The sequence below is a fragment of the Plecotus auritus genome (assembly GCF_963455305.1).
Source record: "Plecotus auritus genome assembly, chromosome: 8".
In the NCBI taxonomy this organism is placed as follows: Eukaryota; Metazoa; Chordata; class Mammalia; order Chiroptera; family Vespertilionidae; genus Plecotus; species Plecotus auritus.
Window position 1 is genome coordinate 72,642,468 of NC_137782.1, and position 23,473 is coordinate 72,665,940.

The following is a 23,473-nucleotide window of genomic DNA, read 5'->3' on the forward strand; positions in this document are numbered from 1 at the left end:
AATGAATGTATGTGAAAGGGATTTATGGGTTGTTTCTAGATATGGCACACATCTCCACCACTCATTCATAAGCCAGTTACACAGCTCTACCTAATGCCAAGAAGGCAGGTAAATGTAGCCAGGTATGGACCTCGGAAGAAGAGGAGTGCATGGATTCTTTGATCTGTCAGGAGCCAGTAGGTCATGAGTCCCTATTAGAATCAAGTCTCCATAAACACGTTTATATTTTTCATTCTCCCATGCTCTGTGAGATAGGGATCATTTGTTTCATTTACAAAGCAGTGAATTGAAAACTGTGTCTGTCTGTTCCTCTAACATCTCTCAAGTTCATGTGGCTATTATGTAGATCTGAAACTCCAGCCTGGCTGTTTCGTTCCAACACCCTGCTCTTTCCTCCTCTCATACCACATATATTATTCCTGCCTCTCACTCACTGCTGCAGTCTAGTCTTTTGATAAGAAGCAATTCAGAAAGTAAGATTCAAAGCCCAGTTAATTCTGTGCTACTCAAAATATGGTCCATGGACCAGCAGCATCAATATCACCAGGGTAGCTTGTTAGAAATATTCAGTTTCACCCTAGCTTGTTTCGCTCAGTGGTTAGAGTTGGCCCTCAGACCAATTCCCATTCAAGGGCACATACCTCAGATACAAGTTCAATCCCTAGCCCTGATTTGGATGCAAGTGGGAGGCAACCAACCGATGTGTCTCTCTCATGTCCATGTTTCTTTCTCTCTCTCTCTCTCTCTTTTTCTTCCCCTCCCTCTCTGCTCCTTCCCTTGAGTGAGGACTTAAAAAAAAATGTTCAGTTTCAGTCACCAGCCCAGATCTGTTTTATAGGACCTGTCACTTCACCAGTGTTCCTGGTGATCTGGATGCTGGGTAAAGAAGCCCTGGGCCGGGCTCCTGGAAGCCAGCTTCTCAAGCCGATCCTGTGTGTGACCATCCTCTTTCTTCCACACTTGAGAAGAAATGGATCCCCTCTATGTTATTCACTGGCTGACCCTAAAATTGTGTAAAATTCCAGCCTTTATACAGAATAAACATGTTTCACCTAGAAAGGACTAGTACTTAGCAACATAATATTGAATGACGGCTGAGCCCAATTTTTGCAAAGCACAAATTGTTTCCATAGATAAGCCAAACAGATCCAAGCAAAGCACAGAAAAGAGAACTTGGCTGTTTTGGTTTACAAACGATTTGATTTTTCTAAAAAGAGCACCTTTGTTTCTTTTCCTGAGAATGTAAGAGTACTGAGGCCTCGGCCCATGCATTTTCCCGGCTACAGTTTATAGTTAGGGCAGAAACAAATGAAAGACACACACTATATAGCCATCTGACCTTGATTACAAATTCCCCACAGTAGTCTAATTCCTAGTGAATCAACTGTTAGCCTTACACCAGAGATAAAGGGTGGCTGCTGGCTGGATGCTCCAAGGTTAATGAGTGTCTGGGAGGTTCTTCCTTGTGGAAAGACCAGTTCCCCTGTGAGTCTTAGGAGAATCATTTCCTCTAGAGCAGCAGCATTCACTGCTGGGGAGGAGGAAAAGGGGAATAATTGCCACAGGGCCCCCAATGCCAGGAGAGATGACCTGGGGAAGCCTTCTTCTTCTTCATTTTTTTCTTTCTTAAATATATTTTTATAGATTTAAGGAAAGAAGGGAGAGGGAGAGAGAGATAGAAACATCAATGCCTGTTCTTGTGCCAGGCAATGATGTTTCTATCTCTCTCTCCCTCTGCCTTCTTATCTGAAATCAATAAAAATATTTTTTTAAAATAAACATCAATCAATGATGAGAGAGAATCATCAATCGGCTGCCTCCTGCACACCCCACACTGGGGATCGAGCCTGAAACTCAGGCATGTGCCCTGACCAGAATCGAAACATGACCTCCTGGTTCATCGGTTGATGCCCAGTCACTGAAACATGCCAGCCGGACGGGACAGCCTTCTTATCTAAAATGAACGGAGCCTAAAATCCTCAGCTCAAGGGCCACCCGGGTCATCTCACCCATGCCGTGCCTGTTCATTCACTCATTAGTTTCTTTATTCTTTTGAAACAATAAAATAAAACTCTTGGTTATTTAATTAAAAACAACAACAACAACAAAAACCTACCTACCTCTTTCCCAAAAGTTTTGCTCCGTGTATGTGATTTTCCTTAAGATAAACTAATCCGGGAGGGTAGCACTGTTCTGGTACAGAACCACATGCAGCCACCACAGCATGCCTGTTTCCTTATGCTAATTTCACTCAGTTAAATCTCACAAGCTGCTCAACAGAGGTTTCCATCTTGTTTTCTAGGAGAAATTGACACCGAGAACACAAACTTGCTTGAAAGTCAGAGCAGGCAGAATTCCAGTTGTATGGAATCTCCCAGCTACAACTCATGGGGGGTCAAGGGGGTTGCTTGCGAAATGTAAAACGCGCCAGTGACCTTCTCCCATAAACTTAAATTGCTCCATAAATCAAGGAAGGTGTTTGCCATTCTCATACTAGTGTATTTCATTATAGTCAATTTGAAAAACGGTTGGTATTGATGTTTTATTCGCAAGATTTCCAAGCAGGACTTGATTTATAAGAATAGCATGGTGCATGAGGGTGCACATTGCTTCTTCATTTTCAAGTAGTTTTACTTAAGAGAAGCACAGAAGATATGTTTACTTATAAAGTTCCAAAATTGCATTTTAGGAAAGTTTAAAGCAAAGATGCCTGCTTACTAATTCATCCATGATTATTCCAACAGACTCTCTCGCAAGAGTTATAGCTGCCTCTGATGACACACTTTACTCATTGCTGGGCACTGTGCTCAGCCATCTGCCTGCCCTTACCTAATGTCACCCTAACTAGGACTTACGGGGTAGATATCATCGCCTCCAGGATACAGCTTAAGAGAGCTGCAGAGGATCTCATGACTAGCAGATATGAGAGCGGGGGTTCCAATGTCATCTAATGAGTAATCGCTGTGGGTTCCCAATGATAGCTGACATGTAAAAAGAACATCATCTGTACCCGCCATGACTGAAAGGGTCATCTCTCCCATGCAATGCCTGTTCATTCACTCATTCATTTATTTATTGTTTAATAAATGTGTATCAAGAACTTATGTGCTGGGAGGACACAAAAATAAGAAAGCCTCACCGGTTCTGTCCTCATGGAATTTCCCATCTAGTACTTTGTTAAAAGTTTTATTGGATTTTTATTCTTGGTAGTTGCATAAGTAACGAGGATATGTTGTATGCTGCACAGCCTCAATGAAGCCAGATGGCTACTAATTTATGAAACTGTGGGCACCCAAATATGGGGTATCCCATTTGGCTAGATAATGGTAAAATCTCTAAGGACAGATTACAAAATAAATAAAAAATTGATAGCTCACTAATGTATTCCTTTACCTGTATATTTCACTTGTATCTCTTTATCTGTAGGTATTGATTGAATGCTTCCTTTGTGTAAAATATTGTGCAGGGTATACAAAGATGAATTCAGATTCCCATGCATCTAACATTTCTTTCAGGCTTGGATATGAGCTTGAAGTAATTATAGTGCTAGAAGGAAAGGGCATTGCCTTGGAGAGCTATGTATGAAGTGCTGTGGGGTTCAAGGGAAAAGAGACAGAACTTCCGGGGGAAATGACATTTGAGCCAGACTTCAAAGGGCAGACAGGATTGTAAGATGGGGAGATAGGTAGGACAGGGGGTTCATTTTAGGCAGAACGGTGAATAAAATACAGAGAAATGTGACTACTAGCAAGAAAGTCAGTTGAACTTTGAAATGTGAAGGATACTTCAGAGGTATGCATGATTGACTTAATGAGCAACTACCTAAGTGTTCATCATCATTTAGATAATCTTTTATGAAGATTGGAGTACTTTTTTAAAAATTCAAGTGAGAAATTATTATTTGAAAAATTTCGAAAGTACCTAAAATTATAAAAAGAAAAACAACAGCAGGAAACCTTCATCCAAATGAAACCACTGGCGAACATTTGAATGCTCTCCTGAATTTTGTTTCTATGCATTTTATTGAGCTGGAATCATGTATTACATTCTACCTTTTCATTTAAAGAATAATACGAGCATTTACCTGTGTTATGAAAAACTCTGAAACTATCACATTTAATGGCTTTGTCCTGTTCCATCATGTGGCTTTGTCAGTTGACTCTACCCCACCCTATTGTTGGAGGTGTAGGGTGTTCCATGTTTTCCACTATAAGCAGCCTGGCTGCTGGCCAGCTAACCCCTTTTGTATTTGGAAGGTGGTAATGCCAAGACACTTATAATAAGCTGAGATGGGGACTTATGTTTGGTTGCTAGGAGCCAGAAGGAACCAAGGTACACAAAAAATGAACCCTCTGAGTGGAAGAGGGAGCTGTGGAGTTTCTGGGAGGAAAGATTAATTTGCTGGTTAGGTCATGCCTCCTGGGAAGTTTGATCTGAGTGTGCTACTGACCTTCTGGCTCACAGGAGGCAGATTCATTGATTTTTCAGGCTTAAAACCATTTGGTTACACCTCCCATTTCCCAGGGCAGTTTGGATGGTTAGTAAAGGACCAAAACCTAGGCTCTTTACATTGGATTTGCAGGTTGGGAAGAGGCGGCAGGAAGACCAGGCAAAGAGCAAGTATGTTTGCTCCTATATTTGACCTGAAAGATGGAATGGGCAGGGGTGGTAGGAGTCTGTCATAATTTCAGTGGCTTTCTAATCTCCTATTAGGTGGAGTTAGCAACCAGAAAAGTATTCTCCTTAGGAAGAAAAATGATGAGGAGATTTATGCCTCCTTGCTTAGATTTGTAAGGTTCCAAAATACTCATGTTTGTGACTTATTCTTTGTGTACAGTGAGCCCAGTCTGTTCTTCATTGGCTCTTCTTATCTTTGATCCCATCTTTCATGAAATTTCTATCTAGAGGAGATCATTGTATTGGAGAGAGACACAGGTCCTCACTGAGCAAGCTGCAGGAAATTCAGCTATTAAATTCATTGTGAATCCCAGCGGACGGCGGTGTATCAGAAATGTAGTTCTGTATGCTGAATGCATGTTCCGAATAACAACACCTGGAGGCCTCCTTGTGTAATGGTTCAGCAAAGGAAGGAGACAGGAAGGAGACCGTTAGCTCAGGGCAAGAAAACATCTGCTCCATGACACCAAAAGCGAAAGAGGCATACCATTTTTAATAGATGCTGTTTTGAAAGTTTCTCTGGAATTAATTTCCCATATTAAATCATACTTCAGACTTTCTTAGGAACTTCACCATTCTTTAATTGTTTGAAAAAAAGCAGACTTTTAAAAGTTAAGTGGACTAACTCTGAGATGAGGCTGTCTTCACTCATATATTATCTATGTCATTGAATAGCTTTGTGACTTTGAACAAATGATTTCATTGCTCAAGGCCTTCGTTTTCTTATCTTCAAAACAGACACAACAAGAGCACCTATGGCACAAAGTATTTACACAGATTAGAGGTGAGAAAAAATTTTAGAAAACAGTATTGGAAATAAAGTAAACACTTAAAAATGTGGCTATTAACAATCTGTGAATTATTATGCAAGTATTATTATGCATGTGAAATAAGATTTGCGAGCAGTATTTTACTTTCTATGAGCCAGGTCTGTAAGCTAGGCATATTAACACATTAAAAATAATATATGGAATATTAGAGTAAAATGATGGAATCAAAGCACTCCAGACGAGAAGAGTTTCAGAGTAATGCAAGCTGAACTGTGAAGCTAAATAGATACATAACACAACTGAATTCTAAAATGGTTCATGTTTATCACATAATATTTTATTATCCAAATTTGCTCCGGAATTGTAGGTTCTTATATTTAAATTGATAGTCTATATTTAGTTTGAAATATGGAGGTGAATGATTTTGCAAACTTAAATTGGGAATGAATTAAATTTTAGGTTTTGGAGAAAACTGGCTCCGGTTAGAAGGCTAATGTTCTTTTTTATTTAGTTTAATTGGAAAAAAAAGTAGGTATTGAAACATTAAACACATGCTAAAATTTCGATGAGTAGTACATGAATATTTATCTCAATATAAATTTACAAACAACATCAGCTATCTGAGTTAAACAGAAAGTAAAACACCCAGAAGTGAAAAATACAGCTACGTTTTGTGAAATAGTTAGTGTACAGTCCTGCTGTAAAATGCTACTATAAAATCCATATGCCTGTCGTAATGGTTATTTATTTAACCTTGTCCTTACTTATTCCTCAAAGCAGAATAGGAGTCATAAATAAGAATAATTTTGAAGAAAGCAAAGCCTGACATCAAAAGGGATATGTAATAAAGTGTAGACACAACTTTGTTACCACATGGCATAATTATCAAGTCATTTATTTTCTCATCCTGTTATTTACACCTTCATCAAAGTTCCTCTGATCACCTATTAAAATACCAGTCTCTATTGGGCAGAGGGTTTGGGGAAGTAGGTGGGGGAGATTCAAAGACAAATAAGAAACAAACCTTTCTATATCAGGTTGCTCACAGTCAAATGGACAGAAGTGTGCTTATGATAATTAACAGCATTCGGAAAAGTGATATTACAGTTTTAAGGCCTTGCTTTCAATATACTCCCATACTCACACCATGGATTGCTTTGCTAGTTTCTAATTGCTCCCTTATTATTTTTTATTTTCTGGATTTCCTTTACTCTTCCCTGGATCTCCTTAATCCTCCTGAATAGCATCATTTACATAACAATCAGAATGCTCACTTACTCACCAGGGCCATATAGAAAACTCTCATCCCAGTCATCCTTACTTTAGCTGGTGTACCAGTTAGTTTTTGCTGTGTAACAAACCACCCCAAATTTTTGTGGATTAAATAAAAAATTGTGATAATGAACAACATAAACTGATGAACAAAAACAGACCCAGAGACAGATAAACATCGATCAGACCATCAAACCTCAGAAGGAAGGTAGGGGAGGGTGGGGGTAAGGGGAAGAGATCAACCAAAGGACTTGTATGCATGCATATGGGCCTAACCAATGGACACAGACAACAGGGGGGTTAGAGCATGAGTGGAGGGGATGAGGAGGTAATGGGGGAATAAGGACACATATGTAACACCTTAATCAATAAAGAAATTAAAAAAAAACACACAAAAAAATTGTGTTTTATTTCTCACAGTTCTGTATGCTGGATGGGTGGTTTTACCAACCAGGCATGGCGAGGACTGGGTGATCTAGGATGGCTTTAAGGCATGTATTTGGGGCCTCAGCCAGAATGACTGTCTTAGAAACTTATCTCTGAGTGGCTGGTCATTTTTCATCAGGCTTTCCCAGCCTTTTTGACATGGTGGCCTCAGAGTTCCAAAGAGAAGCAAAGAAAGAAAGTCCCAGTGTTCAAGTGCTTCTCCTGCATCTGATTTGGACATGTGACTTCAAAGCAAGTCACATGCCCAGACTCAGATTCAAGATCCATGTGGAGAAATAGTCTCTCCATCTCTATAAAGAAGCTGCAGGGTCACATTGCAAAGGGGTATGATATAGGGAGGGGAAGGCTTTGTGGCCATTTTAACAAATAGTCTGAGGTGCCTGGACAAGGAGCAGCATATGTTTCAGCCCAGAAGGGCCCTACCTCCTATTTAGTCAGAGCTCATTGGCTAGAACTAGTCATATGGACCCCACCAAGGAAAGACACAAAGTAAAAAGTAAAGATTTCTGTTCATTAGCTATTATACATTTGTCTCAAATAACAGAGTTATACCTCACTTACATACTCTTTAAGAAAATCCATTTGGGCCTTTGATAGTTAGTCTTATTCAAAGACATCATGAATTTCCATCTTCATCCTTTTAGTGGCCAGAGGCTGGTCTTCTAATAGATAAGGATGTGAGGGAGGAGGGAAGATTGTGTGAAGTGGTGTGTATTTTTTGTAGAAAATCGTGACTTGACTGTTGACTGCTGATCACATACAGTCACATTTACAGACATTGCAGGTCACATTTCATTTCTCCTGTAAAGTATTATACAGCTTGTGTTGAATTATCTTCATGCTCTTCTGCTCTGCATGCAGGATTTGACTCCTTTAGTGTGGGCCCTGTGCCTATTCACTACTGAATTCTATCTACATAGTGTTCAGTCTAGCAAATGAAATAACTAATAGCAATCTGTTGGGGAAGAAGGAGAAGGCTGTATTGACCACTTGGTTCTGAGTTCATTCCCTTTGTATTGTAAATGTGAATGTTCTGTTTAATTGTTCTTTATCCTGAGTCACCAACACATCAGACCACTGGCATATATGGATTCATCATTGCAGACAAGTGAGAAAAATGATGAGGCATTCATTCATTCTACACAACTTTGTGTCACACATGTTTTATGTGACAGAGACAAAGCAGAAAACACGCAACACTGCTAGGCTGTGGAGGGATATAGAAAACAAATATAAACAAAATGATAAGATATTAGGTATCAGATATTGATGTGTTTTAAGGAGAAAAATAGGACAACTAGGAGAGAGATGCCCATGCTAGTGGTGGTGGTATCTATTTTGTAATGAGTGGCCAAAAGGGTCCTCTCAGATGTGGTGATGTGAACAATGATCTGCAGGTAGAAAGTCATGAAGATGTTTAGGGAAGAGCAGTCCAAAATAGGGGGCTGGCATATGCAAAAGCCCCGAGGCAGAATTATGAATGGCCTCTGTGAGAAACAGAAGGAAAGTCCATGTGGTTGGAGTTTAGCGAGCATGGGAAAGGACTAGGAGATGGGAGGAGCGAGGTCCATATTTAGATCACGTAGGGCCTTAGAGTGCATTGCATAGACTGGCTGAGAGGGATGGGGAGTCATGTAAGTAAAGGAAAAAAGTATCAATGGCAGCAAGAATTATATGGAGTTAGGGAGAGGGAAGGGAGAGGGAAGAAATCTGTGTCTCTGGCTTATGATCTTTCTTTTCCCTCTCCTCTAACATTAAACGGGTTTCTCATTTTGTTCCCTCCTATGAAAAATCTACTTCCAAGATAGACTTTGTTTTAGCAAATAATTAATATCTATAAAAATACACATTGTGATATTTTGACATGTGTAGAAATACCTTCTTCCATCAGAAATAGAGAAATAGAACTAAGAAAAATAGACTATATAGTTTTTGCTGATAGTTTACTAGATATAATCCTTTAAAAACAAGTGCCATATTTATGTGTTGCTTTTATTATAACTTATGTTTTCAAAAGTATCAGTTTTTATACCAAGTCTAGATAGCTTTGCCATCTAGGAGCTTTGGGAAAACCCAGCTAACTGTAATAAATAAGCAGTTGTGTAACTTAAAGTGGCTTTGATTTCATGCAGAGGTTGTGAGCATTGATTTTCTGCATGGAAAAGCAACTGCACGAGTATATTTTCTTTTTCACAAATTCATTTTCCATAAAGAAAACCATCAAAAGCAAAGAACTTTCTGTATTTGTTTGGTAGGTATATCTTTTTTAAAACTTATTACAAAAGTAAGATATTGTAGTAAGGATAAACAATATAGAAATTTTTAGGGTTTTAGAAATATAGTTGTAATCAATTCATAATAGCATTATTTTAATGAAGCCAAACCAGCATTTTTATGAGCACATTCATTTATTTCCAAGATAATTTGGTTATAGCTGAGTTATTGGTTACACGTGACTATTATTGGGCTGTTATGTGCATTGTTCAGTCAGAGGAAAGATTGAATTATCATTTTGACTTGCTGTGGCCCTCAGTAAGTAAAGCCTGTTCCTTGCCCTCTTTTGCATAATGTATTCCTCCTAATACAGAATTCATAGGACATCCAGAGGTTAGCCAAGGTTAGAATGCTCAGCAGCTGCTAATAACATCAGTGTCTATTGTGAAATGGAACAAACCTTCGACCTTGAGAGCCTCCTTCAAATAGATTATAGATGTGTCCATTTTCAGATGGGGAAATTCCTTGAAATATAATTTCTGGGGTTCTCTGGTTTTATAGTAATTGGTTGAAACAGATCTTGAAATTAGTCCTTTCCACTCTGAGCATACTTTTGTCCACTAGACTGTGTCCACGTGTCTTACATCATCGTGAGGTATCCTGTGTAGATGTGTGTGTTAATGAATATTTCAAATTAGCCTAAAGCATAGTGTTCTGTTTTTTCCACATTTACTATGTATATGTGTGTGTGGTTTGTTTGTTTGTTTTTTTTGTTTTTTTGTTTTTTTTTGGTAAAGATGCCTACAGTTGGGCTTATCAGTCATCAAATAGGGTAAGCATATAATTAGCCTATAAATGCATTGGGGTATGCCCCTACCCAAGAACCTTTCCACTTTGTGAGAGAAATGAATCCTTGTCTGTCATGTGAGGAGATTGCTATGGCTCTGGTGGGGGAGACTGAGTTAAATTTGGGAGGTGATGATTAGGGAAGACTTAGCTTCTGGTTTTGCATTCTTAGCATCCAACTCTGAGGCTTAAAGCCTTTGTGTTCATTACCTAAGAATAGTTGAGAACCAGCATTTTACTCCACTGAGTCCCAGAGGAAATGCCAGTTCCTTAGGCTTTGGGATGTAATATACTATTTTGCAGAGAACTAGGAATGTACCTTGAGGCACTACATCTAGGGTAAAACACAACCACAAAATTGAGTGGGAGTTAAAGTTTTTAAGACCATGCCAAGGAGGTCATCATGAGTCATGAAATAATGGAGAGAAAATCCTAATCAATTATTAAAAACTTCAGAGAACTGAATAAGGGAAAGAGGGCCCAAGTCCAGTGGGAGGTAATTTTCAGGATCCATCAGCATCTGAGTGTAGACTTTCCATCTCCTGGGATCTACGTGGTCATACCACTAGGAAGATTACCATGGCATCTTGCTGGACACAGGGCTGTGGGCAGAGACACGTCTTCCATCTCTTGCTAGGTCTCTAGTCTGTGAGTGAAAGAATGACTCTATTTATGGGGGTGTGGTGAGACTGTGGGTGCCCTATAAACTTCAAGTTGTGCTTTTCATCCACCAGGGAGCACCATAGTTTTCCAACATGTTTTTTCCTAGTGAAGATTTAATTTAAAAAACAAACAAACATGGCAGTCATGTCACACTCTGCAAAATAACAGGTTTCTGCTACCTGATTATATCAGGTAAACTTTACACTTTTCCTGGAATACGTGCGTTAGAAAATTTAAGATAGGTGAGTCAGGTACAGACATACCATACTTTTTTCTGCTTATTCATCACTCAAATCATAGATGAAGGAATTAGGAGACAGAAGGGATTGTGGAGATACCTAAAGTTGTCGTTGGCACTTGAACTGGAAATTGTCTTCAAAATATCAATTTACTTCCATACAGGCTACACAGACCCTAACCATGTTTCTGTCTGATTCCGTTGTGAAATGAAAGGGCCCACAGAATGAATCGTTTTGATAAGTTGCCTCACAATTTTAAAATATATTTAAAGTTAATCTCTAAGAACGAATATGCAATGATGCCATTTTCCTGATTGTATTTTTATGAGCCACAGTTTTATATCCCACTGCTTATCTGATTTGAAAACGGTTGTAGTGTTTGGAGAAAGTTAATATTGAGTCTTGCCAAAACCTTAATAAACTTAGTCTTGAACTAATATTTCAGGCTCATGGGGGATTTCTATATGCTAAGATAGATTTTAATATTACAGAAATGCAACCGTGACCTTTCCATAAAACCTTAATAACATTACTTTGAGATATAAACTGCAGACGTGATGGGAACTTTCTTGAATGAAAGAATGTGTGATTTATCTGTATTTCATAGTTTTATCTTATCTCTCATTTCTCCAGATCTCTGGTGTTTTTCTTTCCCTTAAGCCAAACAACAGTAATTTCCATAACTTAAACTAAAGAACAGACACAGTTTTCAAAACATGTTTTCCCTTTGCACAGTGTCATTTAACTGCTGCTGAGGTGCCTACTGTCTTGATAACTAGTCTCCATGCTGTTAAAAGAAGTTAGTATAGGAAGTTTCATCCATAAGTTTCAAGTATTTAATATTAAAAATGCCATTTGTGGGTGGCACATCGCAGCTGTTTATTGGCAAAGTGGTATGCAATGGTTTATGACAGCTGCTGAACGAGGATAGCATATCTAGTTTATAAAATTAAAGTGATGAATGTTTGACAAACAGACTTTAACTTCCCCAAATTAAAATGTTGGCTGGTAACCTGAAACTGAAATTCTTTGGTTCCCAGAGCGTGGCATATAGATGACCCCAAATGCCCAAACTCTGAAGCCCATAAAAATAGACTTCATAATATTTTTTGTAGATTCTAGTTTAGGGTGGAAAAAAGTCTTAAGTGTAGTCAGTGTGCATCATTATTTTCTAAACTGCCTCTTGTGGTCTCCTTGCTAGCTTATCTCTTTCAAGTACACGAATCAAAGACAAGATGAAGTCTGTTTAAGGAGTAGAAAGTTATGCTTTTTATTAGCCCCAAGACTATTTGCCAAGGCAAAATTGGGTAAGCATTCCCCAAGCAATCAATCACTCTACATATAACTATCAATTGAATTTTAATCAATAATCTTATACCAAATAAATATCAAAACCTATGTCACTGCATACTTAAACTTGAAAGAGTATTTACACTTCTTTGGGTAAGAAGATTTTGGAAAGAGGCTGTTAGGTCCTCCCTAGAGATGGACTAACCCAGCTTTATTTTCTGAAAAGACATTAGAAAAGCATTTACTATACCATCTCATCCAGGGCAACAATGCCTTTATAACCTCTAAGAATAGACCATCTACATCCTTAAGTGACTGGAAGCATTGGCTCTGAAATTTAAAAATTATAATTTTCATTGTAAAATAAGTTATTGTTTTGTTTGTGTTGATTTAAAAGCTATACTCCAAAGACCACTAATTTTTCTTGCATGGTTTTTCCTCCAAATGAACACAGAATATCTGTATCATTTCTTCTATGTGAGTGATGTTCAATGCATGCCATGAGTTAGAATGGAGATGGGATGGGTGTTGGACAGGTAGTTCAAGGTTATGGTTCTGTTACAGCTCCACCAATGGGATTGTGAACTGTGCCCAGTTCACCAGTTCTTGGCCTCCGTTCCCACCCAGTTACAGGAAGAGCTCAGATTGACTCTGAAATCCTAGGAAACTTCTTTTATTCAATGTTGCTTAAGTGATGTTACTTCCTTTACCAGCTTTCTATTGCTTCTTAAAATTGTGTCACAGAGGTGCACAAAATATTTTAAAGCAATGATGGGATCTAAACTACTTTGCTGAGATGGTTAAATCCCTTGATAGATGCCCTCCCCAAGACTGCATTAAGTTGCTTAAGTTGGTTAAGGTTTAAATAACCACTACTTCACCATTAGCTCATGATGGTTGGAGTTCACTAGAAGTTCAAATGTTTTTCATATAAAAAGCAAGGGTGGTTGTCCTCTAGTTTTCTGTTTTTTGGTTTTTTTTTTAACCTCTGTGAGAATCTTTGTCTTCATCACTTTGACATGAATCTCAGTACTTTGACCCATTCTTCCAGGCAGTCATTTTGTATATGTGAGCTCAGGTCAGGGCGTATTCGGACATCTGAAGTGCTAGAAGGAGTGGTGGAGGTGAGGAGTGGGGCTCTGCAGAAGAGAGAATGTGGTGCTACCACAGGATTGCCACACTAAGAGACTGCCAAGAACAAAAAGGATGGATAACAAAAGGGGAGAAGCAGACACATGTGGAAGAGGATCAGTAGATATAGGGTGAAGGTAGGAGTTAAACTCTAAAGAGGTTAGGGAAGATCAGGAATAAGAAAAGAACATTGAGTGTGAAGACTAAAAGGTCCAGCTACTCAAAAAATCATTTTGGACACAATATTTGAGGTAGATTCCATATTTTAAGACATTAGCAGTGAGTCAATAGTTAAGAAATGGTACTATTGAGCAAAGCTGGCTTTTGTCATTTAAAGACAATTGGCCCATGGGATGGTATGACATAGGTGGTCAAAATATACCTTAATTATAAGCCTTTCTCTCTGTAAAACTTTGAGATGTTTTGTTCACAAACCCCAATTTAACTTACCATTCAAGCAGTGATTATAATTGAATCCTATTTTCTTTCCCATTTTACCTTGGGGATTAGTTTCAATTAGGGAAGAACAAAAATAAAAACATATATAATGGCTTACTCACACTTGTGATTTTATCAGAGTTCAATATAGGCAACCACATTAATTATGTTCAGATGACCACCACAGATGTTCCAAAATAGCATGGTGGGCCAACTAATGTCCTGGACCAATTGGCTACATCCTGATGTTTTGATAAAACTAAGTTTCCTCTATCACATTGAGAATACTTTAAAAAACAAAGCTAAAAATGAAAGACACAGTGCTCTTCTTAACAGGAAATTTCTTTTAGGATAGCATTTTAAAGAAAGAAATAAACCTTGAATTCATTTTTCTTTTGAATAATATAAAACATTTTCTGATTTTGAAGCTGAGGGAACAAGGATGTCTGTCCTCAGGTGAGTTAAAGTAGGCACTTAGATAGTGATAGTAATAGAGGCACCTCCTTTATGGAGACAATCCTTATTTTTGGTTTAACTCCCTCTCTTTAAAGCGGCTTCAAGACAATCCCAGGAAAAGACAACTTTCCCTCATCTTGGTGAGAGGCCATATCTTCAAAGTCTTTTACCGAATTTAAGGAACTTCCATCATGAGAACCTAGGTCACACTGTGAGAATTTAAAATCAAAAGGCTTAAGTTCTAGTTCTACCATAATTTGAGAGTCTGCGTTTCACATTTTGTACCTGGAGTATGATTTGTAACTTATGTGTGAAAATACTTGGGAAAATGTAAGCCATTACATAGAGGTTGGGTGTTGTTATTGTGAGAGCTGTGGGAAGCTTGGTGGCTCAATGGTAAATAGCCCCGAACATCTGCATTTAGTACTGCTGAGTGGTGATAGCAACCACTTATTTTTCGTTACCGCAGGAAGTCCTGCTTCTCTCGCCTAATGAGAATGTCATCCTGCTAGTCTCCAGGTCAGGCTGTTGACTTCTCTCTGGTGTCTTTGAAACTTGCCTGCAATCTTGTAGCATTCTAGCATGAGTCAGACTTTACCCCTTAAGAAACAAAATAATTGATTGCAGATGCAAGGACCCGAAACAATTTTCAGTAACTTTGCTTATTAGTGTCAGCACTTGAGGGAACCAAAGGCTCATTTAACAAAGGACTGGGGAACTTAGTTCAAGAAATTCCGTTTTGCTCTTTTTCCCACCCTTATGATCTAGCTTGAATTAAAAGTTAGAGACATTTGCTAAAGTAAAATCTGACTGGCACTCTTGGGAACCACTTCACATCCGACTTCTCTGACCTCTGATATCCTTCCCATTGCCTCTGGGCCTTATTAGTGAGGGATGTTTTTCAGTGTCTATAGAAGCAAACACATTTTAAAATAATCCAGTAAATGCACACATTGTATGAAAGGAACAATTATTTGAAGGCTGTTGACCTTACCAGAATTGGGCAAGCGTTTGGCATCTTGAAAGTCTGCTTTGATGCTGGAGAGCTGTCCTAGAAATGTCACTGTGTCATTACCCTGTCATTTGCTCTTCAATGCACAATAGTACTGCATTGTTTTTCATCTTACTTAGAGCCCTCTGAAGGTGGATTTCATTTTAGGAGGTAAAACACATTTCAGGAAGGATACATATGGTTCTTAAATAACATCTATGTTTATTTGGAGCTCAAATAATGTTTAATCAAACTGATCGGAGCTGGAAGGGATTAGAAAAATGACTGTTCCAACCTCCAGTTTTCACAGACAAGGAAACTAAGCCTCCAAGAGCTTAAGGGGCTTCCTGAAGGTCACACAAGTAGTTGGAACAGAGCTGGGACTAGAATCCAGGTCATCCATCTCTGATTGCCCTGCTGTTTCCATTCCAGCAGGCTGTACAGGTCATATTAATTTAATATTAATTGTGGAACAGATGTAATATATAATTAAAGTCAGACCCATTTTTTAAGGTGTGGCCAAATTACTTATAGAACCATAAAATTTGGATCATTCGAATTCAATTTTCTAATGTCACATTAGGAGACCTATTTCAAATTGTATGAACATTGGTGATAGTATTTCTTAGGGGGATGATGGTGAAACAGATGAAATGTTCAGTCTCCTGCTGGTGTATCTGACAGAGCCAAAGACAACACATATTCTAATATGTACACCTAGTTTTTTTGTGCGCTCACATTTACATAAACCAATGCACGCAGGAAGTTTTCTGCCTCATTGGAAATAACAGTTAATTATATGATGCCGCACCTGGAAAAATAAAACAAAAAAACTGGCAAGTTAAAACTTATTTTATAAATGAATCGAGATGAAGGATTTTGCTTCTTTTTTTTTCAGACTAATTGTATTGTTTTGCATAATAAAAAAAAGCCAGGAAAAAGGATTGGGGATTTTTTTAAAAGAATTTGCTCGAACCACAATACAATATACAGATAATGTATTGTAGAACTGTACACTTGAAACCTATATAATTTTATTAACCAATGTAACCCCAATAAATTCAATAAAAATATATTTAGAAAAAAAAACAAACAAAAAAAGAATTTGCATGAATATCTATAATAATAAAAGCATAATATGCTAACTATACCAGACAGAAGTATGACCTTCCAGACAAAGCCAGGGCTGCAAGGGCTGAATTTCATGCATTGGGCCTCTAGTAAAAAATAAGATCAACCTCCTAAAACCTTAAATTCCATGTAATTTTTTTCTCACTATCTCTATTAGTTCAATTTCTTTCCTTTCTTTAAGCTTTTGAAGAGTAGAGGTGAAACATTTTGAACATAGAGGTGAAGAGGTAATTGAACATGTGTGAGATTTGAGGTTTAGTTAAGCTACATCTCTTTGACCACAGGTTATTATCGGTCATATGGTACCCTTGTGTGTGTGAACATATAAAAGCTGTTAACTTTGGATACCTCTTAGCTCAAATTCTAAAAAAAAAAAAAAAAAAAAAAATATTTTCTCCTTTTAAGGTTTGAACTCAGTTCCAGTATCCATGCATGGTCTTACACTTTATCCTCATCTTGTGACTCCTGTATAATAATAGCAGAGACCTGTTTATAAAATTGCTTGGAGAATGTTTAAATATCAGGAATCTTGATTAAATTTAAGAGCCCATTGTCTATGTATGTTTATTTTAATAAGAAAGTAGTTTTTAAAATAGAGAATTCTTCAAGCCCTTGAATTTGTGCCTGCTCCTACTCCAAAGCAGTTGCCCTGTTTTCTGAAGTCACATCTTGCATTTCTCAGACTTATTCCATACACATGCCTGAGGCAACATCAGATAGATTATTCAAGCAAAGATAAAATAAAAATCTTCCCTTTGAAATATTAATATAATTAAGGCAAAATCAGACCTCTAAAGAGAACATTCTCTCTTGACATTTACGATTCGTGTTGATGATATTTTGCCTGATAATTGTGGGAGAGCCAGTCCAAGGGCAAAGGAAGGGCAAAGTATGGGAGACTGGGCATGTAAAAGAGGAGGACCTTATGAATAGCCCAGGGAGTCTTCTTTAAAGAGACCATCTCACCCTGCTGGTGTGACTCAGTGGTTAAGCATTGACCCATGAACCAGGAGGTTATGGTTCAATTCCAGGTCAGGGCACATGCCAGGGTTTCGGGCTCAGTCCCCAGCGTGGGGCATACAGGAGGCAGCTGATCAGTGATTCTCTCTCATCATTGTTGTTTCTATCGCTTTCCCCTTCTCTCTTCTTCTCTCAAAAATCAATAAAAATGTATTTAAAAAATAGGCCATCTCTGTGGATATAAAAACCACACACCCCGTGTCTAGAGTGTGGCCCCAACTCAGGACCCAGGTACCAATCTTCGCAGTTCTGAATCAGTTGTCAGAGGTCTGAGCTAAAGGCTGAGCATAGCAGAGCGGAGTGCGATGTACAGCCAAGAAGTTACTCATAGGCCCCACTGGGCTGCAGAACCCAGTGAAGAGTGGAAACTTGTTTTATAGACTGGGTTCCAGCCAGGCACCAGGAGGCAGGCAGCAGGGTCTGAGCAGGGAACAGCTTTCAACATCCTGGAGGGGAGAGCGGTACACACAAAAAATGCTACCCACATGTGCATTTGGGTAACTGTTGAAGAGTTTATTGTCCTCTGTCTTGGTTGTTTTAGGCTTGGTTGAGAGCTCCTCCATACAATAAAATATTCATTCATTCATTCACTCGTACATTCATTCATGCTATCATTCATTCATTGTTTACTGAGTGCCCACTGTATCATAGACCCTATAATAACCAAGGAGGCTGGCCTTCTCAGAGTTCCTCCTGTAGTAAAGATACAGATAAGCAACTGTTTACAATGTAGAATGGTGGGTTCTACAATGAGGAAGTACAGGATGCTCCAGTGAAAACACAGGAGTGGTATCTACCCAGTTTCTCTTGCTTATACCCACAGGATAACCAGAACTAACCACATTTAAAAAAGAGGTTCAGGAATAAGAAGGAAAGAGAAATATGCAAAATGCTCAGTGTTATTTGGAGCAATGAGTCAAGTCTGATGACAAATCCAGAGAGTAGAATGTAAATGGAAGTCATATTTTTTGAGTGCCTTTTGAGCTGCTGCTGCTTTTCAGTGTAGCCAAGGGCATGTTTCTTCTAGAACCTTCGTTTTTTAACATGATCTTTTTCCGTGGCCCTTTTGTAAATGGCAGCTGCTTAAAGACTAAGTTTGTTGATCTTTATTTACCCAATCTCTTCTGAGTTCTTAGGAGAAATATTAGCACCCATCGCTTATAGTTAGTTATGAGGGACCATAAAGGTCTGGTTCAAAAGAAGGAAGTGCTTAAAGTTACTTGTTAGGTGACTGCAATGTCCACATTGTAGATTAAATAGATGTTGTGTTTACTGAGTGTTTGGTTATGTCACCCTTTGTTTACTTTCTTCAAGTTGCCTGTCACCCTTACCTGGTTTCTTTAGATTTAACCCTTAAGGATAGGGCTTGAAAGAAATGGTTAAGGAAATTACCTATTTGCTTTACATCCTCAATGTCTACTCTTAGTCTTGGTTGGAAAGCAAGTTCCAGGACCCAGAATCTCCATATCCTTGATTTTCCAAGGCCTCCCTGAGAGAATTGCTAGTTCTAGACAAATGCACTGTCTTTATTACTTACCTGAGGTTTAGTCCCAAATAACTAGCAATTCCCTTTCCCTGGTGAACTGGCCTGGCCTATAGTTGAAGATCAAAAGACCCTTTTTCCTTCTTCTTTTTGTTTTGTGTTGTTTTGCCTTTTTCCTTTTAATGAAGACTTGATCTAAGGAATTTTTTTTCCCCAAACTTTAGCTGACATCAGAATCACCTGGCCAGCTGGATATACCATAGGTCTCTGGGCCCCACCCCAGATTTTCTGATTCAAAGATCTAGGTAAGGTCTGAGATTTTTTTGCATTTTTAATAATTTTCCAGATGATGTTTGCTGTCTGGATACCACACTTTGAGAACCTTTGATCATGTCCATGGGGCCTAAATTTTCTCTGGTCTTTCCCCTGTGTTCCTGGCTTGGGTCCCCACATTGGCTATCCAGATTTTACCCTCAATAGTTTAAAGGGTGTGCCAGTAAAGAAGCAAACCCCATTCTAATAGTCCCCACCCTGGAACCCCTGGGCTCTCCAGCAACAAAGCCACAGACTTCTATCTTAGCTACACGATTAAAAACACCATGAAACAGTGTCCAAGAGAGACAGTTATTTGTATAATCTATTTATGAGCTCCACTGAAAACAGTACGAACTTAATATGTCCCATTGCCATTCTGTTTTCTATTTCCCCAGACCTTATCAGAACCCTATTGTGGGAGTGAGAAGGATTGAACTCTTCCAAACCTTATTGTGTAGGGCTAATGCCTACTACTCAGGGAGAATTGTTTCTGTTTATGGTAAACTGTACACATCCCCATATATTCTGTTAGTTCTGGTCTGAAAACAGTGGCAAATTCTTCTACTTTTGCTAGAAAGAAAAAAAAATTCACTCCTTTGTAGATAAGTATTCCAGGTTTGCCTAATTGTCTTATTTTCCCGGACTGTTGTATTTCTCAGGGCTGTTGAAGTTAACTGGTTATCTTATACTAGAAGCCCGATGCACGAAGATTCCTGCTAAGAATGGGCTTTCCTTTCCCTGGCTGCCGGCACCGCCTTTCCACTCTGGCCCAGCCCCTTTCCGCTCAGGCCCTAGAACCGCCTCTTTCCGCTCCAGCCCTGCCTTCCCCCGCTGCCCAGAGGCCCTGAGAGACTGGTGGTGGGGCAGAACGCCTGCATCGTCACCATGGCAACGATGCAAGCATCCCGCCCCAGTCACTAGGTGCCTGTGTATGCAAATTAACCACCATCTTCGTTGGGTTAATTTGCATATCACTCCTGATTGGCTGGTGGCGTAGCTGAGGTACAGTCAATTTACATGTTTGTCTATTATTAGGTAAGATACTCAGTAGTAATAAAATACCTTCTGCTGTTTGGTGTGCCCCTTTGTCAGTGAAAACAAGTGCTTTCTTTCAGAGACAAAGGAAATAAGATCCATTACTTTGCAGTATTTTATAATAAGTAAAAAAAAAAAAGCTTACTAAAAAAAGGTTTGTTATTACATGAAACCAGAGAAAAGCCCAATTAAATTATATATTTCTCCAGGTTTCTACTATATACACACTATATGTTTTCATATTCTAAACGTTGATTTATCTTGCATTCAATCACACACAAATTTCTTTTTAGCATTCATTCACTACTCTAAAAGTCATTAATATGCAAATGTATTTTCTATTTTTGAAAGATCAAAATACTATTAAGCCAGGGACTTATTAAACTTTTAGGAATAAGAAAGACACCTCAAAAGGCCTCATGTGGAGGGAAACAGGCCCCTGTTGCTCTCAACCTCTGTCCACTGCTGTGGCTCCCTAAACCTGGGTCTCTGGGAGGCATTATCAGGTCAGAAAACCCCAATCACAGACAACTATTTTTTTTAACCTCACCTGAGGATATGTTTATTGATTTGAGAGAGAGAGAGAGAGAGAGAGAGAGAGAGATGGGTTGCCTCCTATAAGAGCCCTGTCCAAAGATCAAATCCACAACTTAGGTATATGCCCTGACTGGGAATCAAACCCGTGACCTTTTGGTGTGTGGGAGGATGTTCCAACAAACTGAGCCACCCAGCCAGGGCCATCAACAACTACTTTTAATACAATGTTAGCCTGTCAGCCATTTGATGTGTTCAAGAGGATGTTGGAGAGCTGGCTATCAACTTAGGTGCCATTCCCAAGGCAGTTGTGGAAACAAACAACCAACATCTGAACAATCTTTTGAAACAAATCAGTTCTTTTCTTGGGAAACTGCATACCTCATCAGATTCTAATAAAGTCAATTCACGTTAATGATTTCACTCATCTATTTTGTAATTTTGTACTTTTAAGTTACATTTGCCTCCTAATTATGATGACTGTTGAGATGGAGAGAGACAAAGATGAGATGTTTGCTGTTTTCATGCTATTCCTATTCAGTTTATGTTTTTTAATATTGCCAGGAAATTATTTTAAGTCAGGAGGTGCTGTATTGATAAATCAATATACTTATTGTACATTTAGGATACATTTAATAGATTTGTCATGGCAAAGGCCTTAGGTATTTTTGTAATTCAGAACTCATAAAAAACTAACTTCCACACCACCTAAATCTGTTTATTCCCAAATTTAAGTATAGGAAAGGTTTCAGAATTAATACCAAAATTCCAGTCAGTGTTATGAAGTAACTCCTAATCAGTCATAATTGGTATGTGTGAAGGCTTCCAATGTACAGTCAAGATTTTAAATCTTGAAAGGAAAAGGGGAATGATTTACAGTTTTATTAGTCTCTTCCTGCTGTTTATTCTTGCCAGAAATTGTGGTGGAAAATATGGACATTATTTAAAAATTGATTTATGTGGAAAAAAATAAAGTAAGATTTTAATGTCATCTCTTTACTTTAGATAAATTTTTCTAGAATATAAAAATTAAACTCACTATGAATCTTTTAAAATACAGAAAGTATTAAAGGAAATAAAAATCACCTAAAATTCTCTTAGTGAGATATAACTACTGCTTATGTTTTGGTATATGTTTTGCTAGTCTTTTCCCCCTGTTAAGAAATGTTTTGGTGTATGTGTGCATGCATTGTGTATAAGAAATGTGTATATAACAGAAAAAATTGGATCATTCTTGCATATTATTTTTTTACTTGCTTAATAATATGTTCAGAGCATTTGCTTCACAAGAGTTGTGAATATTTTTAGAAACACTTCTAAATTTGATGTTGTTCAGCAAATAACTATTCATTGAAAGCATTATTTTTAATGGGCACAGAATATTTAAATATTGTAGCATATTTAATCAATTCCTTAATGATGCTCATATTAGGACAATATTTTTTCTACTATAAATAGCATAACAGTAAGTATCTTTGTACTGCATAGATTTTCTATGCAGTTATTTAGGATAAATCCTGCCAGTAGAAATAACTAGATCAAAAAGTGTGAACATTTCAAGGCTATGGGAATGCATTACAAAATTATCTTCTACCAAAATATGCAAAAATGCCCTTGCCCCACCCTTAGTAGCATTGCCTATTATCATTTTCTTCATCTTGAACCTTTTATATATTTTTTGAAAAGGTTACTTAATAGCTTGATGAAAATGCAGGTATTTTTAGCAAATGGGAAAAACTGTCATTAATGGTGCAATAGATCAGTGTCAAATTAGATTTTTTTGAGGTAAAGCCATTTATGTAAAAGTTCTGGATGATCTGATCTAGCTGTCCATCTGTTTTTAGAAATATAAGGATATCTTATTTAAAGATTGAAGAGCAAGACATTGAAATCTGCTTGATAGAGTCAACTAATTGACTTTTCGTCAGTGGAAATTTTTATTTCAACACTGTTCTGAAAAACAACCTTGGTTGTTCTCATCGTGGGGTCATATGAGGTCCTGGGTTATTTGGTTTAATGGGATTTGTATGGTTGGATAGGGAAAGGATTCATTCTTTATGCAACTGTTTTTGTCATGAGGTTGAAAGTAAAAGATAAAAGATACTCTTAAGAAAATTTATAAACCTAGTACTTAAGTGTTATATGTTATCAAGTGGAAGCAAATGCTTTTGTAAACAAACTCATTTCTTCACAAATAGAAACAGAAAGTGGAGAATACCTTTGTTGATTTGGGGAAGCTGCAAAGTTTATTTAAAGTTTGTATTCATTGCTGAGGGACAAAACTGTTAAAAGACATCTGGATCCTGGGGAATGATATACTGTAGAAATATCTTTACTCTTCAGAGGGGCTTTGGAATAGAAGGACAGGAATTATCAGAATTCATTTCTAGATGACATTCTATTCTGTACCTTTCTTTCTGTGTTTCTTTGATTCAATTGAAAAAAAATGTATGGATGCCCATCCCTTCAATGCTGTGCCTGCACTTTTTCAGATTGATATGGTAATTTGCTGGGCCTTTTA

The 23,473-nt window shown here is 38.0% G+C and overlaps 1 protein-coding gene across 15 annotated transcripts in view; it reads left to right on the top strand.

Moving 5' to 3' along the window:
* The window catches only part of PLCB4 (phospholipase C beta 4), a 400,050-nt gene that overhangs the window by 211,568 nt on the left and 165,009 nt on the right, over positions 1–23,473 (top strand). For 5 of the 15 annotated variants that reach the window (XM_080683987.1, XM_080683982.1, XM_080683991.1 and 2 more), the window contains one exon: positions 19,293–19,373. The exons of the other annotated variants lie outside the window; for them this stretch is intronic. The gene's annotated coding sequence lies outside the window, so the exon portion shown is untranslated. The remainder of the gene's footprint in view (positions 1–19,292; positions 19,374–23,473) is intronic. 15 annotated transcript variants of the gene reach the window in all.